The sequence below is a fragment of the Sabethes cyaneus genome, chromosome 3 (genome assembly GCF_943734655.1).
Source record: "Sabethes cyaneus chromosome 3, idSabCyanKW18_F2, whole genome shotgun sequence".
In the NCBI taxonomy this organism is placed as follows: Eukaryota; Metazoa; Arthropoda; class Insecta; order Diptera; family Culicidae; genus Sabethes; species Sabethes cyaneus.
This window is the reverse complement of record NC_071355.1, coordinates 195729613-195747149: the sequence shown is the minus strand read 5'-3', so window position 1 is coordinate 195747149 and position 17537 is coordinate 195729613. Positions and strand designations below refer to the sequence as shown.

General features: G+C 38.7%; 1 protein-coding gene across 1 annotated transcript in view; it reads left to right on the top strand.

Moving 5' to 3' along the window:
• Positions 1–681: 681 nt before the first annotated feature.
• Positions 682–17537, top strand: part of LOC128741212 (clavesin-2-like) — a 36215-nt gene continuing 19359 nt past the window's right edge. Inside the window, exon 1 of the mRNA XM_053836853.1 lies at positions 682–1282. The gene's annotated coding sequence lies outside the window, so the exon portion shown is untranslated. The remainder of the gene's footprint in view (positions 1283–17537) is intronic.

Here is a 17537-nt window from a genome sequence, read left to right as displayed (position 1 = left end):
GCAGTAATCAAAAGAGCAAAATCAAAGCGAAAAGTGTATGCCAAGCCTGGACTGCGGCGTCAGTTGATCTTTCAGATTCCATTCATCGATTAAAAAAAAAAGAAAAATAAGCCAATTCTATTATCAGTCGTCCGATTTCGTACTCATGTTTTCTAATAGCCACCCTAACGCGATGAAGATTCAGTTGCAAATCAAAGTGCATCGTATAGGCGACTGTTGACGCCGGCTAACTACTCAATTTAATCACAACGACACCGAAAAGGACAGCAATCATGTTTATATCCAACAACATTTTATTCTACCCACAGCGAATCCGCCCAACCGATTGCAAATCAAGCGGTTGTTGGAGAAGCCGGTTTTTCCGGCTTGACTATCACTAGCATACCTAGTCGTCAATTAGCTATTTTGTTCCATTCAGTGGTAATTTTTAAGATTTTACCGAATATGAAAAAATTATCAAAACTTTATTGAGCTTTATCAATACTAATCAAATTTCCCGACCATGGCGAAAAACATAATCAACCTTGGTAGCACAAAAGCGACGCTACACATATACCTACGCGCCGCGAAAATGGGGAGCAATCGAAGCAATATGAGTGAGTGAGGTTGGCTCATGATCATGATGGTATAGAGGCAAAAGTTTTTGTTCTGTCGATTAGTCATTTAGCAGCGTTTCGTTGGTTCGTTCGTTTCGTTGTTGCATAGAAATATATGTTGGCTTAATTTTTCCGGTCGTTTGCTTTTCCTTCGGCGTAACTTCATTGGAACGTCACTTCAGTTCGGTTAGTTGGTAGTCGTCCTCAGGGCGGACAGTCGTGTTTGTTCTGCCTACGTGCTCTCTTCGTTTGGCTTTATAGAGGCCTACGTTTAGAACGTTCTTGTTGTCGACGGTGATGACGTGAGTGTTGTTCGATAGTTTTCCGTTCGCTCTGCAATCGTGGCAGGTAAAATATCTGCTTATTCCAATTTGCGTGTACTTTGTTGGGTGTGATTGGATCGAAACCGATAAACGATATAGGTAAAGCCATTTTTTATCTATAATCGGTGTATTTTATTTTTGTGTTAAGTTCGTTGATATCGAAAAAGTGCACGAATATAGCGGCTAGTGAATGATAAAAAAGAAACGAAGATAACGAATTTCACAACTGCGTGGTAGCCGGCGAAAGTCCCAATATTATCGAGCTGAAGTTTGTAAAGCAAGTAAAACATTGTTCCATTTTGGATCGGTTGCACAAGACACAGTTGCAGTGGAGCAAAGCAGTTGCACAAGTTGCCGACAAATGTAAGTTTCGTCACACCTGTAGCCGAGAACAATTGCATTAGTTGTAGGTAATTACTATCTCCTGTGCAGTGCAAAGTTGGTAATAAGTTGGATGGCGAACGCTCGCTCGAATCATGCGATTATGTAGCAATAGCTCCTTGTGGTCACCAGCAATCAACCTTTTTTCGCCGGGGTTTGCGTCCGGTGTTGTTAAGAAATCGGCTTGGAAAAAACATATAGAAGTGTGCTGCAAATGAGTTGTCTCTTCCATAAAACTCTATTTGAGTAAAGCATTTGCCGTGTTATCTAGCTAAGGGCAATTAAATATCAGCACCGTTACCAGGAATTTTTGCACTTCAACAAATAATTAAAATAGAAAACGATTGTTTCAATGTTTCACCACCAACATTGTTTACAAATGCACTCAAAGTCTTTGGGTGGAGTGGAGACAAAGATTTTGATTTTTTTATAAGCGATATTCGGAAGAACATCCAGATTGGTTGGTCTGCAGGTCTGGATTAAGTGCAGCAAACTACTGGCTGGCGTAAAGCACCGAAGTCGGCAAAATTTTGCTAAGATGTGGACAGCCGAGCGTTCGGTAAAACATTTATGATACCAATCGTTAGTAAAGGTCCGTAAACGTCGATATGCACCACCGAAATTTTTACCGAACGCTGGGCTGTCCAAATCTCGGCAAATTTTGCCGAGTTTCTCAAGTGTGTATAGCCCCTCCTATATATAAGCGTTGGTTCCGTTAATGATTTTTGTGAACCTCATACAGTTACCCATAATTATGGATCACTTAAGAAGATGCATGATTTTAAGAAGATCAATTCTACTACATACTATTGTTCAAAAGGACAAAATTTTATTTTTTGGCCATGTTTACTTCTTCTTTTTCGTTTTTCTCTGGTTGTGTTTCGTTTACAAAGCTCAAAAGTTCTAAAAGTCTTTGTCAAGCTTCTACCAACAAAGCAAAAAAAAGTTTCTTCCATTACGTTGTGTAGTTTCTGATAAAAAGGTACATAAATTTTGAAAATCGTGGTTTTTCAGGAGCGGCGTTTTATTCTGTCGAGCTTGTTCCACGCCGCATTGAAATGCTTATGTTGATGATCGCTTTTTGGCCACTTCCCGTGGTCGGATCGTTTCAAAATTAGTATCAAAATTAGCGGAACAGACTGCAGAATCAAAATCTGAAATAAAAACATAATGAATTTATCAAAAATTTTAGCCGTTTATGTCCCCTTAAGGATGTCGTTGCAATAAACGACGTGCCCAATTCTTGCCTGAAACAGAGCATCGGTTTTTTTTAATAAAGTAAAGTTTTTTTTGATAAAATTAACATTTAAATCGTAGTACTGACTTGGAAAAGAAGTAGGTAAATCAAGCGTCTCATGAATTTAATCGGCATAGCCTTTCACCGGGTATGTCAAATCAGCATCACTTATCGAAAATCCGGCTCTGGCCACTGTTCGAAATTAGCTTTTTCTTTTGGTCGCAGTAAGGTCAAGGGTCAAGGTCTGTCATATCTTGGAGGATGCATAAGCATCGCTATCTTATGCATCCTCCAAGATATGACAGACCCGTTGCATATGGAACATCATAGCGTTTTGCCTTCTTTCGTAGCTTTCCAGTCTTGCATGCTTCGGAAATAGTATTTTCCAAAGACTCGGACTTCTGTTAAGGGTTCCGATTCACGTTCTTGCTTAAAAATGTTTGTAATAGGTGATCATTTGTTCGAATTTGTAAAAATCAAAGCAATCCATAATTGTGTAAAAATACATTGTTTTAGTCCCTATTATGGAGCACTTTGAAAAGTGCTATTTTTTACAGGAAAGCAACCACCAACTTTTAGCTGAATCGTAAAGAACTTACCTTGACCTTTGGGTACGAGCCGTTTTTTGCACGAAAATTGGTGATTATAACACATAGGAACCTCAGGAATGAAGAACGTAGGGGAAGGGCGGTAAAGACGGACACCTTAAGTTTAAGACTTAATATCTACACAAATATAACTTTATTGATGACAATTTTTTAACAAACTGAACCATTAAGTCTCTATCTAACATAGTTACAATATGTGCTAGAAAATTTCTACCAAAATTTATACTTTTTTTTAATGTTATAAACATCATGTATAAATCAGAGTTTCCGCGCATGGGCGGGAAAGACGGACACTCGCAAAAAGGTGTCACGCGTCGTCGAATAGAGCTTTTCCGTCAGATCATACCCCTCTTTTAATTATTTTTTCTCAAAAGTACTCCCAATACGAGTGACAATGGTGCAAAAATATATTTTTTAATATATATTTTTCGTTGACTCTAGAATTTACTACGATTTTTTAAACAATGCAAACTGCAAGAATGTTGAGTTTCTTTTCACCAAATCACGAATGTTGAGTTTGAAAAAAACGGTTCCGCTGCACTGTATCCAAATTTTCCGATATTCTGGTAGCATTGCACAACAGTTTTTGACATATGTGTATTAGCGGTTTAGTGAAAAGGACAAAGCGAAAGAAAATCTAATGATTACCTTCTTTTTCGTTTCGTGTGTTGCTTGCCACAAGAGTAAAAAGTGGCACAAATGGTTTAGAAGTGGTGAAAATAAAGGACGCTGGTACAAACAGGCTTGCTATACATCCGAGAAGTAACGGGTTGAAAAATACGTATTTCAGTTTATCATTTTTACAGTAGTTAGAGGCTTTAATAAAGAAAGTTTTATATGAGTATCATTTCTAAGAGTCACAACCGAACATTTTGTGAAAAAAAATTTGACGGAAAACCTCTATTGTCAGTATTAAGAAAGATTAAGGGGGCATAGTACCTTTTACACCATATGTTTCGCCTGTTTTCAAATATTTTTTTTTCGTTAACGCAAAAGGCAAATCGAATCGGGTTTTTTGCTTTCGAAACATTGCATTTTATACTAATACTAGCTGACCCGACAAACTTCGTTTTGCCACAAATTAAACTGTATTGTACATAAATCCTGAATCTCGGATGACCTTTCTTACAATCTCGAGTTTTGCAAGTTCATGGGTGATTAATATACAAATTTTCCTCACAGTAAAATAGAAAACAACTCCCCCCATTGCTTGCCCTGATAAAATAAAGCGGATAGCAATTAAATATTAAACCATTTCGCCGAATACCATTTTCGGGAACACCAATTCCCGGTTGACCATAACGCGGAATATAGAGTTTCGCAGAATATCATTTCGCCTAAAACCTTACGCGGGATGTACCATTTCACGGAAAATCTTTTCGTAGAAAGTACCATTTCGCAGGACTGACCCAATAGAGGTCAGTAGATCTAGGAAAATGAATAAACCTAGATAAAGGTGATCTCTACGGGGGACTGCCCCCTCGCAGTGGCCAGCGCTTCAGACGGCAGGTCGCCGGCAACAATTGATAGAATTGCTAGTGTTTGAAATGTGGCACATTTCTAATATCGGTAGTGTGGATTTTTTGAAGCTGCGATCGCACAACAAGCGAAATGATGTAGATGGTCTTAATCACACATATGCAGGATTGTTAGCCAGCCTAAACCTACCAATACCCGTACCCATATCAGTTAACCTAGAATAGGAAACATAAAACATACAATACAGTTAGTGGACGTAAGGCCGTCAGTGTAAATACAGGAAAAACGGGTGCAATGATCCAGTTAATTAGACAAAATAACAGGTTTTTAAATCAAATTTTACGACAGACAACAGCTTTAAATCCATCCCTATACAAAACAGATGTGCGACAAAAATTATTTTAACGACAAGTAATTTCTACGAGACACAGACACTTGACAAAGAGCAGACAGTATTGTACGTTTATACGTACGTAGTTTGTGAATTATTTCAGAAACATTTTACGATAGACCTAACATGTAAAACTTTGTAGCAATCCCTGAAGAAGACTGAAATACACAGTTGAAACGTTGGAAAGATTACAAAATCTGTTCTACTATCAATAGACAGACAGCCAGTTAAAACGAGAATGTATTGAAAACTTGTCCCAAATTATGACTATTATAAGCTTGCCATCATGACGTCAAATGACGCAAGAGCTCACATGTTTTCTACAATACGACATGTGAAAATTGAGTACTTGACTTTTATAAATGTTGTAATCAGTGCTTAAAGTAGCGAGGTGGTAATTCTCTTCAGCAGCTGAAAAAATGTAACTTTTTTCACAAAAATTTTCATCGTTTTTCTTGTCGGAAAATCAGTATTTGTATGAATTACATCTATGGTTGAGTGATTCAAGACAATGTTCTTATTAAAACAATCAAAAAATATAAACAAAATACTACATTTTTAGCTCATTTATTTTCAGCTGATAAAAATAGGTAACTCTGATTAACCGGTTTTACACCCCAAACACAAATTTTGAACGCAATGCTGATGAAAAACGAGAATTTTTTGGGCAAAATTAAAGCAAATTTGTTTGATGCGACATTAAACAAACAAAAAAAGTTTCGCCTCCCCCCAGGAAAAAAATGTTTGATTGTACCTACATTAGCTTATTTTGTTTATTCGTTTCGTCGCCACAGTAGCACAATTTCTCCCCTTCCGTGTCCAATCGTCGTCGGTTATGGCGTTGCGTTGTTGTGCAGAGCCCACACATAGAAGTGCCGCCGAGTCGTCGCGTCGTCGCATCGGCCAGGCCGTGTTTTGATATACCTATCAGCCTACATACATAGGGGTCGCTTTAACATGCAGCTCTCCGCCGCCGCAGCGCTAAATAATGCGCTGCTTACGTGCAAAGTGAAACCGCTGACGCTGACAGATGTTTTATTTTCGCGTTACCAAGCTCTCCTATATGCGTGGTCACTGTATGGAAACCCTTATTTTTCATTTCGAAAGTTGTCCAGCTACTTTCAATGGCTGCCCTTGTTTTCTCTGCTTGCACGAGCTCTTTTAGCTCAGACAGGAGGGGTACCTACTTATTTTAAATTCTAATAAAACCGGGTAAATTCTGCACTCTTTTATCGGGGCTGCCTTTGACACGTGCTGCTTCAGGTGAATGGGCCAAATCGCAGCTGTCAGCGGGCAGTCTCTCCATTTCGTCGTCTCGTCGGTCGTGGTCTTGGAATTCTCTTTTCAATTTGGGAAACGTTATAGCTCCAAAGCCGGGTCCGGTTTCAATGGTGGACCAGTCTTCGCACTGTTACAAAGCAGAACTGCGAAAAGTGACCGACCTTGGCGGATGTTTTTTGTGTTAATGTAACTCCATGGATTCGCGTTTCTTTTGGCGGTTTGTAGATATTTGATTATCATTTGTGTAGAATGCTGCCGGGGCTTCGATGAGAGTATTAGAATAATGGGGCCGACGATGCCGGCATGATGATGGCTGGGAACCTGAACGGGGAAACAGTGTTTGTGTTTGGCAAACTTTCCCTAGAGGATCTGACGATCAATTAAACATGTTGGGTATGAATGATATAGCTTTTTCTTTTCAATTACCTGTATATTTCAAGCTGATGATGAGATAATTTTACTTGTTAGTAGTGGTGAGCAGGTGGAAAATGAGATATTACACTATCCGCGGAACCAGAAGGTGATTTGAATTTCTATAGAAATACTCAGTTCCTCATATGTACGATTGTTCAATTCAAAGCCACAGATTATCCGGTTTATTGTGCTGCTTGTTTTTGCATACGTTCATGCATGATTATCCTCTCTCACGCAGCGTCCAGACAAATTTAAATTCAAATCTAAAGAAGATTTGTTTAAATTTCAATATTCACTGCGTTCATCATTTTGATAAGACAAGCCATTCATCAATAGAATTACCGATAGAACACAGGAAATTCAATCTAACACTGACTGGATGAATGCATTCGAAATGTTTGGCTTCGCCTTTTAGCCGGCCTTCTCGTCATAACAGTAAGAGCGTAGAAATGCTGAACTCTGTGAATGTTGGCTTAGAAATTACCGGTAAATATATTTATGTGCATATATCATCCCGTTCTGAAATCCTATAGCAAGCTTTACGGCTCGATGATTGCCGTTGTTGCTACTTATTTCGTTGATGTTGTTGTGGTTGGATGCTTTGCCCACACAACAGTTGGCCTCCGTCGTTTTCCTTGTAACTGTTTGCGTAACTCGTCGGATAACGTTCACGGGAAAAACGAGACTGTATACACAATAAGCTGGAACTGTGTTCATTAGTCACATCTGAGCAGCAGTGAGCTTATTATCACAAACTCTGGATACACTATTTTTGCTAGTAGATAAAAATATCTTAGAACTATTACGAAGAGTATGAACACTTTTTGCGTGTACAGTATGAGCTTTTTTTGCTGCAACAAATCAACCAATGCATAACAATATTTTACCGCATAATGTAATTCGAGATCCCGTTCGTTGTGAATTTACGAAAGTTGAGAATCTAAGAGAAGGTCGTGTGATAAGGGAAGAATATCATTGTGGGAAAATATTGACGCATACTGCTCTAAGTACTCTGCAATAGAGGAATATTTTTCTTTGCATCCTTAACACTTGATTCATTTGTTGGTTATTCATAGTCGACAAAACATATTTCTTTTATGATTTGATCAATGATTTAATAAAGATCTAATAGTTTTAGATAATGATTTGCTATCGTATTGATCCTGCTGAATAACACCCTTTTGATAAGCATCGTAGGAGAATCTAAACATTGAAAAGGATGGGCACTGGCGTACCCTCACATAAGATGTTGTCTTACTGTCGGATATTGGGTAAATTGGTGGAAATCAACATTTCTACCGACATGTTCCAATTAGCATTAGCATTAGCATATGTGGCTGCAGCTGCACACATCGTAGGTGGCTATATAATCGCATCGGCTACGTCCGAACAACCGCAGGGGAAGTGGGTAGGAATGTTAGTGTAGCATCTACTTTTGAAAGTGCAGGGAACCCATACTACCTTCATAGATCTTACAGGAAAACAGAGTATATCATGTTAGTACGGCAAGGCAAACAATAAGTTTCATAAGGAAGATTTATTCAATAATAAACTGTACATAGTATATATTGAGTATATATATGCAAAAATAGAACAATCTCACCAGCAATCCGTCGCGTGAAATACAATTGCGTCATTTGAATTTCCATCAGTGCATCTAATATCCAATAATTAAATAAAATTTTTCCATATCCATGATATCCATGTGTATTATTTATACTTGTTACGGCCAAAGTTTTAATTGTACAGTAGGAGGTGCTTGATGAGCTAAAACGAAACAAATAATTAAAATAACATACTAGACTTACCTGCTACCATGGCCGGGAGACTCAGCCGTCTGCGCAAAATCTTAGTTTTGAGGTCTGGCATCTGGGAACCACGCAGCATCGCACCCCCTAGCTTAGCTACTCAATAGAGTATTACCGGGTATGGCCGCGTGGAGACGCTAGGTAGGAGCTTGGGCTGGCAAAAGCTATATTGGTGCTTTCTCGTTTGTCTTCCCATTTCATAACCATGTTCCAATCGGCAAATAATTTTAGGATTTCGGTAGAGCGCAATAATTACCAAATTTATCATGGTTCAAAACAAACGTTTTGTGAAAATCTGGTTGGTTGAACTCCTTAAAAACTTGCGAAACTGTAAATCCTGACAAAGCTCAACTGAGGCTTACAATTTATGTACAGCGCAGTGTAATTTGAGGCAATACGAAGTTTGCAACATTTTAGTACGATATATATTGGACTTGAAATTGAACTTACTGACTCACTTAAGTGGCTTGCCGTCCTAAGACAAAGCCTGTTGAACAAGGTTCCCCAGTTAACTCGGTTGCAGGCTACCGCTCTTCAATTCCTCGGACACCGAACACTTTCCGCCAGATCTCGTTCCACCTGGTCTAACCATCTTGCTCGCTGCGTAGGTCTAACCATCTTGTTACTACCGGATTTGAGGCAAACGCCATCTTTGCAGGGTAGTTGTCCGGCATTCTTACAACATGCCTTGCCAATCGTATTCGTCCGGCATTAGCCACCTTTTAGTGGTTTCGCCATGCAGCTGTACGAGTGCATGGTTCATCTTCCGGCTTCATACTCCGTTCTCTTGTACGCCGCTGAAGATCGTTCTTAGCACTCGTCTTTCGAAAACTGCGTACACTCGCAGGTAGTCCTTAAGCATTGTACATGTTTCATGCCCGTAGAGAACAGGTACAGAGAACACTTTGTACAGGGCCTTAGTCTGCTCGACCGCAATTGCTTGTGAAGCTCATAGTAAGCACGACTTCCGATGATAATACGCATCCGAATCTCACGGTTGGTATCATTGTCCGCCGTTAACAGTGAGCTAAAGTAGACAAATTCGTCAACTACCTCAAACTCATTGCCGTCGATCGTTATACTACTACTACTACCCAAGCGGTGCTCGGTTCCGCTGACCAGCATGTATTTGGTTCTAGACGTATTACCTTTAAACCAATCTTTTCTGCTTCGCGCTTTAATCTGGTGTACTGGTTCAGCCACAGAGGTTCTGCTGATAATATCGATGTCATCGGCAAAGCAGACGAATTGATTAGATTTGTTGAAGACCGTACCCCGCGTGTTGATATACGATATGTTAAATAGCAGGCATGAAAGACCATCGCCTTGACGAAGACCTCTGTGTGCTAGGAATGAACTTGACAATCCACCCAAAATCCGAAAATAGCACTGTGTACCAGTAATCGATCCATCGTAGATTGAATCCGTTTGATGAGCTTCCTGGGGAAGCTGTTCTCGTCCATGATTTTCCATAGCTCTTTCCGGTCGATGGTATCATATGCAGCTTCGAAGTCAACGAGCAAATTGTGAGTGGGAACTCTGTATTCACGGCCCTTTTGGAGAATCAGCCGCAGTGTAAATATTTGATCCGTTGTAGATCGACCTTCGACGACCGGCTTGACAAGTTCCCACAAATATGTTCGCAATTAGTGATAGTCGGCGGAAAATGATTTGGGACAGCACTTTGTAGGCTGCATTGGGAACGGTGATCGCTCGATAGATTTCACAGTCCAACTTGTCGCCCTTTTTCGGGTAGATAACCCCATCTTTCCACTCCTCCGGTAGCTGTTCCGTACCCCAAAAAAGCAAAGTCTTGGGTTTATACCGTCTTTAGACATTACCCTTCTTTATCGATAGACTTCGCAGCCGGCTGTTAGACTACAAGAAAATTACGGGGCCAGTGCAAAGATCCTACTGACTCTATCTAGCATGACTGACTTGTTAGACCAGCATCGTACCTCGAAGCTAACTGGACGGTTCCGTATCCTAAATTCTAACAATTACCCGGTGCATACAAACAGCCAGCTTTTATGGTCCCATTTTAATAAGCTCCGCACCGATTCCATCTTTCCAAGCTGATTTATTGTTCTTTAACTGCATGATGGTCTTCTTAACTTCGTCTAACGTTGGGGCTGGCACCTCTTCCCCGTTTGTTACACCGTCGAAATCGCTTTCCCTGCCGCCATAGTTCTCCGCCTGGGCGTCATTCTGGTGTTCATCTAAGTGCTACGCTCACGTCATGGTCTTCCGTCAGAATACTGCCATTCTTATCCCGACACATTTCGGGTCGCTGTACAAAGCCTTTGCGGGATCCACTCAGTTTCTGGTAGAACTTTTGCGTTTCCTGAGAACGATGCAGCTGCTCCAACTCTGCATATTCCTGCTCTTCCATGTAGTGCTTTTTCTTCCGGAAGATTTGGTTTCACTGCATTTTCTTCTGTTTGTGTCTTTCGACGTTCTGACGTTTGGCATTGCGTTTCCTGGCCGCTCGCGCAACGCTCTCCTCATCCATCACCCTCCTATCATTCATCGTCAAACCAGGATGAAGCTCTCCGCTACACTGCTGACGACTGTTTCGATGGTGTCCCAACAGTCCTCGAAAGGCGTTTCCCCCAGCTCGTCCTCTTCCGACAGTTCAGCAGCCTAATTTCGCTTTCACCAAACGATTTTCTTGTCAAAATTATTAAGAAAGTTGATTTACAAAATAAGCTTTCATCGACAATGCAATGCAATGTTAGATGCAAATAAACATGTTCCATGGGTTTCGTAGTATTGATAGAAACTTACTATGCTCAATAAATGAATAAAATTGGGCCTTTACTCAAATTGCTGATAAATTTGTTACTTGTAAGTTCAATAATTGGAACAAGTAACGACACTCCTTCCAATTTTATTGTGCACACCTGTTTTGCTTGTCCTAACCGATTTTTTCTGCAACACCGATTTGACAGTTCCCTTTTCCGCGGTATTGCTTTTTGTTTATCAACGCATGCGATGGGAGCCGTAGTTTTCCGTATCGCGATTTTTTCCGTTTTCACCGTTTATGATGAGGTTTCCAGGTCTTAATGGAAGCTAAGGTAAACCTAAAGCATGTATATGTAAGTGGTTTTGTTCACAAATAAATCAACTTAGCTATAATGCCAATGTTACTACAAAAGTTCAATTCAATGGACAAAGTAGTCTAAGTCCCCCCTAACAAAAAAAAATAATGTCAATGTAATAATGAGCAAAAATTGAAACAAAAGCTATGCAATAATTGAGCTGTGCAATAATAAGATTTGAGGATTATTTTGGTGTGCAATAATTGGGTGCAGAGTTGCTATGCAAAAAAATGCATTTTACAATATTTATGTAAGGATTTCCACACAAATAGCTATGGAAACCTATTTTATATTAGTTTATCGGCATAGTAAGCGGCTTTGCCAAATAAAATTTGATTTCATTTGTTCAAAAAAATCAAATGACTGTAGACGCCTGCTTAGCTGTGCAACAATTGGCAATTTACCCTACCTGTCACCAAACTAAAGAAAAGAAAAAATACTGTACTATCAGCAGTAATAAGTCTCATTATTGTTACGAAATTTCAATAAAAACCGCTTAGAGTATAGTCATTTTGTGTATTCATTAAAGAAAACTAATTATCTTTTGCAGAAGACATAAGTAACAAATATCTTTCTAGCTATTTTAAAAATTTTCTAAAATCAAATCAAGTCAAATTGGTTCTAGACGGGCTCAACATAAATCACAACAACACTAACTACTAACCATAACAGCACAATAACATATGTTAGTTAAGTACGACGATTTGCAGTCGGTTTCTTTTGTTGCTTAATCGCTTTATTACTCTTATCCAGCGTTTAATATTGTTCAACCAACAGCACAATAATTTTGCGAAATGATGATAATAACAGGTTGTTGCTCGTTTAATATCGATAAAGTAAACCTAGTTAGCTTTAAGCGGGTATGTGAAGTATTTGGGACGAAGCGAACATAATAGTTTCGGTAAGATAGAGAAAACTGTCTCGTCGGATAAAGTGCTGCCCATTTACGTCGAGCGGAAAAATGCAGTGTATCATTATTTTTTCCTCAGGTATGCATGTTGGAACTGAAATTTACAAACATTCTACAGTACATTTTTGCAATTCCTCTCATTATGGTGCAAATCGAAAAGAAACGAGCTTCATACACCAAAAAATTTATTGGCTGTAAAGCGCCCCGGTATAAGAGCCCCAACACTAGATTTACCAAAGGGCCATTTTGACAAATATTTAACGGTCGATAAATCCAGTATGATAATTATAGTATGGTTCGAACTTAACGGAATTTACGACATTTTGCTTTACGATGCGTTTGAAGTGTTGCACTAATATTAGGAAATAATAAGTTCCTTTCACTTATCGCGGTTGATTCACTTGGTTGAAGCAGAATAATGCAAAACTTAACAAGCATATTTGGGTTTATTTTGTGTGATTGTATAGATTACAAAATAAAATGTCTATTAAATAACTAAAGTGATTACCAGATTTCGCCAAGTTTAATTTTTTGCATTAGTCATCATGAAAATAATTGCGCACGAACGAAGCATCTACCACAGTCTTGCCTGATGGAAGGTTGCCTGGAAGGTCTATGTCTCTATGCTTCTGCTCCGGTTACCATCAGAGAGCCCAATACAAGCCACATTGTATGCAGGCAGAGAGGCGTCTGTAAGCGGCTAGATTTATGCACGGAAATGAGGTCATTTTTCCGCCTTCGATGTGCCATCTCGGCCTAAAGTCTTCCAACCACGTCGAACTGGAGCACGATGGGATGCTGAAATATAGGATTACTCATCGATCGGTTCTTTGTACCACGGGCAATAGGTAGTTGAATCGCTTAAACGCATAGGATGCATCGACATTCGCATCGCATTCGCACTCTCGCTACAGCCTAAGAGCCTGTTTATAAATAACCAGTTTTTTATTTAGCGCTGTACTATGGATTAGTCTCACAGTCGCACTGAATATCCGGGCTGGCCTTTCGCGTTTTTATTATAGCTATATATACCTATATTGTATTGTATTGAGTCAAAAGAAGCTCGAGCAGCTTCCGAAGCTTTGTCATACTAAAGAGTTGGATCATTAGTGCACCCGCAATGAAACAGCCGGTTGTCTGGCTCTGAGGTGGCCACCGAATACGAAGCTGCTATTTTGAGAGCTTATGCCTTATATCCGGCAAAAAGTACTGTCGGAAGGTCGCAATTTTAATTTAATCTTCTGTTTTGCTTGGCTGATTTTTTTTAGGTGTTTCAATTTTTTCATCAGGCAGTACAATTTGACAGGTTGCATGCCGTTACTAACGGCTTGCTAGAATACGTTTTGATTTGAATTTATTATTCTACTGTCACAGCCAAAATGCACCGGACCGACTTCTATCTCGTTTAATAATGTTAATAACATAATGACATAATGCATTTGCATGTCGCTATGTCCGTCTGCTCTACTGACCTTATACTACAGAAAATGAAAAGCAAGTTTATTTCGTTCGTTCACATTCCCTTGCGACATGTTTCATTTTTCACTGCACTTAGCCAAAAGTCTACGTACTGGTGCAGATTTGAGGTCATCTTCCGAAACCTAATAATTAAGTCGGCCAGTTGTACCTGTACGTACGTTTGCATCAGCACGTGGGATCGCAGAACGTTTCTCTCCAAATATAAATTGCGACCAAATGAATCCAATAATAAACGGACGGAAGATACACACTGCCAGCTAATTTGCGTTCAATGGTGTAGGTATATGAATAAGACAGTCCAAAATTGAACCCAAATATACGATTGTGCTTGAATTTGAAATCAGCATCGGTCCTATGGCGATGAGCAACCGACCGCAGCAGTTGAGCACTGTGCACGGCATAATAACCGGTTGAACATATTTGGCATGCCGGATGACATTGTCCTATGCGCATTGAATGAGATTGATGACTCATAAAAATCTTAAAACTAAATCGGTAGCGGTTAGTTGGATACATTTGCTACTGGTAAATCGAATTAGAGGAGATGGAGAGTAAAAAGTACAGTATTAACTAGGTACTCTGGAAATAACTATACAAATAAGTATTTCTCGGTAGCAATAGAAACACTGGATCCAACTGTTACTCGTATATTTAACAGCAGTATTATAATTGAAATTAAAAATATTTAAAGCTGCAGCGTAAAACTAAATTGAATGCCAACTTCTAGCAACGATACCGGTAGTTGCCACTTGTCACTGCAGGAAACGCTATTTATCACTAAAAAATTGCCCATAGAGAAACCCCACGCGAGCGCTGGCTTAATTATTGATTGACCCCTCCGTGGATCATTTTATGAACCGTTTGAATTGTACAAGTTATTTCGTTGCAAAAGAAAACAAGCACCATATGTCAGCCCACACGTTCATGTGGGGAAGCCTTTATTGAGTCCTCTAGGAGCTTGCTTCAGGTAGATTTATTAACATGATTTCACTGCTATTGTGTGTACCGCCGCTTGCGTGCGGCGTCGTGTGGAGACACGTTGGCGCCTACACACAAGTTTTCCCTCGTTAAATCCGACAGGAACTGAACAAGGCATAGAGTAGCTCACAACGATTGGCAAAATAAAATCAAACACATGGGGATTTTATGCCTTTCACCCATGCATGAGATAAATTAAAACGTTAAATGAGGCTTTATGTTGCGGATCCTAACACCTAGGTAATAATTTTTTCGTCAAATAAAGTTGAAGAGGTTTGCACCAAGTAGGAGATTGTCTGCATTTTTCTATTTTTTCATATTTAATACATCAATCACAGATATGTGCAGGAGCATAAGAAAGTAACAGTGTGCCATTCAACCGCAAAACTTGACTAGGAAGGCTTCTGTCAATTGGATCAAATTTGATCACAAATTAGATTTCAGGAGCACTTTTGGCCTTTATTGGATGAGCATTAAAAACGTTGCTTCTCCTATAAATTGATGGCACTTTCGACAGGGAAATCCGGTATATATCTGTCATTTCGATGGTTTGAAGTTACCCAGCCATGAGGATGGAATGCTATTCACAAAAAGATAGCAGTTATGCAAATAATAACTGTGCGTGTCCATTCCACCGGACACATTTATCTAGCTGGACCAATTAATTCAGCGGAATACCAATGCGTGCAAGCTGTAATGCAAATTTTTCAACTTCTCCACGAAGAACAATGGTCGAGAGTAGCTGGATATTTGTACATTTTCCGAGGTGCTATATCAGATGTAAAAAAAGATTACCAAAAAGTTATTAAGTGGTAGATAAACAATAAAAATATAGAGGAAAATTATGCGTGCTATTTAAAAAATTTAAATGTGTGTTTGCATGTTGTAAGATCATTGTTTTCACCTTGGTTTTTACCGAAATTCTTCTAAGTTTTCTCGAAGACGGCTGATCATTCTTTGCACCACCTTGTTTTGCTTGTTCGGCAGCCAAATTCCATTTTCGGCCAAACTACTCGGTGTTTGCAGTTTCAACCTTCTTCTTCAGTTTGTCCTTTCCCAAAAGCAGTATTTCTCAATAGTTCTTAGTACCGAGGTATGGAAATCATACTGACGCCAATGACCAGTGAGCTTGAATAGGGACAGCTTGCCAAGACGAACCACAACGACGAACCACAACGTCGACCATCAATTTCATGCTGCTACAGAAAAGGCAATCAGCGCCTTTTAAATGCACACATTTTGATTAATTTCCTGGTTTTAGATGTTACCAAGGCTACACTTTTCGGTTCACAGCCCTAAATTGTTTGCCAAACGAGGAAATTTTTTGGGAACTTCAATGTCTGTATTAGTTTGCAGTAAGTTTCCGTTCGAATAAAGTATAAAAATCGCCACCAGGGACCAGGAATGGGTCGGAAAGCGGCTCTTCTACGTTCATAACGACGCAATCGTATTTCATTAGCAAACATTCATAAAGTCTCCAGATTTTACTGATTATTCAGCATATTAAGCAGCAGCCTGAACTATATTCATAAATTATGTTGAAACTCTATTTATTCCATATAAGTTTTGATACCAATTGGTTTGATAACATTTATCGAATATCTGAGTTACCGGAGGTACCGGAACCGAGAGGAATAGTACTACCGGCTGATTTTCCTGTACCAATTTATAGGTACTGGCACGACATAACACTGGTACTTTTGGTTCTGATCAATTATGCTTTTTTTTATATATTTTTTTTCAAAACTGCGAAGAATGTTTTGATAAAACAAGTGGTTGAGTTACTTTAACCATTGAACATGAGCAACAAGATTAAGAAAAAAGCATTTCAAAAATTAAAAATCGATTTCCCAAAAAACGCCATCTCAGAAATTGATGAAAATTTGTTTGAAGATAAATAATTATATGGCCTACAAATCTTCCATACATTGTAAGATGGTCAAATTGAAGAGAAAAAAATTTTCATAACAAAAACTTTTTTAAGTTCTTACCGGGAAAAAGAAGATATTTCAGTATTTCCAAAGTTGTAGCACCTACAAAAAATGATATATGAGTGACTTTTAGAAAATATTTTGAATTTTCATAAAAAATATTGAAAAACATCAAAAATAGTTCCTACACTGAAAAAAACTGAATAATTTAAAAATTAATATCTACATTAAAAAAAAGCATTTCAAAAATTAAAAATCGATTTCCCAAAAAACGTCATCTCAGAAATTAATGAAAATTTGTTTGAAGATAGATAATTATATGGCCTACAATTCTTTCCTACATTGCAAAATGGTCATATGTAAGAAAAAAAAGTTTTTCTAACAAAAACTAATAGCTCTTTATATCTTTTTTTCAGTGTGTATATGAACAAGTTTTTCTTAGGAAAATTTTTTTCTCTAGAATTTGGCTATTTTGCGATGTATGGAAGACTGAAATATCTTTTTTTCCGGGTAAGGACTTACAAAAGTTTTTGTTGGGAAAACTTTTTTCTTTTCAATTTATGCAATGTATGGAAGATTTGTAGGCCATATAATTATCTAGCTCTAAAAAAATCATCAAT